Here is a 2,721-nt window from a genome sequence, read left to right as displayed (position 1 = left end):
CAATTGTGATTGTATGGAATTGAAATCCCCACAACTGATGTTTCCTGTACTCAGTGAGTCTTTTTAAACAAGCCAAAAAGGCACTACGTGGCCGTATACCTCAAGAACAAACTTTAACTTTGTCTTAACAGTTTCACTGTCCATAGCTGAATGACGAAAAACCGCCAAACACACTCAATTTCCTCGTGCACACTTTCAGTAGAACCAAGCGTTCATTACATTGCATTATGGGAAAATATTTTTCTTCTCATTCGTAAACTTAAGCGACAAAAATTATATTTCTAATCAATATTTTAAAATGTACCTTACAACATAAATTTGACATGTGAACGTCAATTTTCATACGTTATTTGTATTATCTCTTCTCCAAAATCATCTAAGTAAGTAAAATGCGAAACGTTCAACTTAAGCATATATGTTGATGAAATGTTGTTGACAATATGGATCATATGTGGGACAGTGCTCAAGCAATAGGATGCTGGTTTAGGAATCTGAATGTCGCTGATGCGATTCCCGCTGAGAACGGAAATGTTTCTGAGCAAATAAAAATACACAAGAGTACAAATGTGTATATGTGATCCTAGTGATAGGAGAGAACTATGAAAGTCATCTAGTACATATATCAGACTATAATTCCATGCCTTTACCTTTATACGGTTTTATTGGCGTCGCTCTGGAGAGCGGCGACTAGTATGTAATGCATTTTTTTTCGCTTATGGGAGGAGAAGTTATTTTACGGATCAATGTATGTATTTTTGTTTTAAGAATATCTTGAATAGTGGTGATTTTTTGTGTAAATTAGTGTAAATAAGTACTGCATTTGTGCCTATTACATTTATTACAACATTTATTGCCAATAATGCAAAGCTAATTGTTTTAATTAATAACTGATCCACAACTGATCACAGGGGAAAGATCACAGGGACTGGGCAAATACGCGAAACTTTCTGGTTTTGTATAAAAACAAAACATAATCAAAATATATATATATTTATTTTGTGGTTTTTCTAATTTGCTTATTTAGTGGAGAATCAATGTAATACGATATTTGACGACCTATCGCGCAAGCAAGTTTATTGGAAGGCGTAGTGGTACGAAAACGTGCAGTGTATTAGTTTATTAATAGACATATAATAAAGATCGCTATACACAACTTCACCAAATAGCAGTACATAAATGATGTCAGCCGGAATAGCTCAGTTGGGAGAGCGTTAGACTGAAGTTGTTTACGCAACAATCATCTAAAGGCCCCCGGTTCAATCCCGGGTTCCGGCACGAACGGAACAGTTCGGCGGCTGACATTTTTTTTTCAGTCAGGTTAAAAAATATAATAAAGCTTTATTTTATGCAGACATTTTAAAATCAATTTTACTAAAATTGGACATTTTTATTCAAATTAATGGATGCCGCGTGGTGACAACGTTAATTTCAATTTCTTACATCACTTAAATATCTTATAAAAAATACACGTGTTTTATATAAACAAATAAATGCAAACAACACATCTATTATCCATGTATTTTTATGGTTGTCTATCATAGGCCCTAAGTACTATGCCTACCAAATATAGAGCGCGAATTATTGATTGTAACAATGAGTTGCGATAAAGGAAGCAGCCGCTTATCAAGGAGGAGCTGTGTCCCAGCAACCCGATTTCCTAGAGTCAAGCACTCCTCGGAGTTTTTTTTTAAGAACCACATATTGAGCGCGAAGCGCGACACGTATTACTATCCAGGTGGTATGGGCCCTTTAGCATTATCCGACCATTACGTCCATAGTTATCTTCCTTAGAATTTGAGAAATTTTGAAATCGTTCTTCGAAGTCCAAAATTTTCATCCGATTGTTCCCAAACTTGCACAGGCTTTTTTTATATCAATGAGGACCCAACCCAAACTCTATATGAGCAATATCGGACCATAAGTCCAGAATTATGTCTCTTTGAATTTAAAAATAAAAGTGAAAAACTGCTCGGTTAGGTGGTTATGTCAACATTTTTCATCAGATTCTTTCCAAACAGTTTCTTCATATCAATGAGCATTTTTACCTCATTTAAAATGAGAAACATCGGGACAATAAGTCCAGATTTTTTTTCTATTAAATTTGACAAAATAAACAATTTCCACTTGTTTAAAAGATTTCACAACTTTCGTCTGAATCTTTCCAAACTTGTTAAGTGTTTTTATATCAGTATTACTCGAACCCTATTGAAAATGATGAATATCGGAGCAATAAATCTATTATGATCTTTAACTGAATTTCAAAGTATTCTGAAATGCAGCTTCTTTATGCAATTTACAGTTTTCATTCAATTTTTTTTTAAACTTTTACAGTGTTTTCATATCAATGAGTACTCAACCCCTATCGTAAATTAGCAACGTAAGAATAAGTTCGGAATCATCTCCTCTTGAAGTTGAGAAAAAAATGAAATTACGCTTACAAGATGAAGCAGATTTTTTAAAACCTACACAGTTCTGTTCCATTAATGAAAACTGCACACGGATGCCAGTAAAAAAAGGAAACCAATGTAAATAAAATGAACTATGAAATATTTGGGGGTTACAACACAAAATCATAGATAATGGTTATTTGGGGGTTATAACACAACATCATAAATAATGGTTATTTGGGGGTTATAACACAAAATTATAGATATTGGTTATACCAGTATATTTTTCTATTTTGTTTAAAATAATCGGCCAATATATAGTAATATTTACAGT

General features: G+C 33.4%; 1 non-coding gene across 1 annotated transcript; it reads left to right on the top strand.

The window, feature by feature from the left end:
* Positions 1 to 1,185: 1,185 nt before the first annotated feature.
* On the top strand, positions 1,186 to 1,275 carry Trnaf-gaa (transfer RNA phenylalanine (anticodon GAA)). Its single transcript is given in 2 exon segments — positions 1,186 to 1,222; positions 1,240 to 1,275. It is a non-coding gene; the product is annotated as a tRNA-Phe (tRNA).
* Positions 1,276 to 2,721: the final 1,446 nt, after the last annotated feature.

This window comes from Dreissena polymorpha, chromosome 1 (genome assembly GCF_020536995.1).
Source record: "Dreissena polymorpha isolate Duluth1 chromosome 1, UMN_Dpol_1.0, whole genome shotgun sequence".
Taxonomy (NCBI): domain Eukaryota; kingdom Metazoa; phylum Mollusca; class Bivalvia; order Myida; family Dreissenidae; genus Dreissena; species Dreissena polymorpha.
The sequence above is the reverse complement of the archived record's forward strand: the minus strand, read 5'-3'. Positions and strand labels throughout refer to the sequence as shown.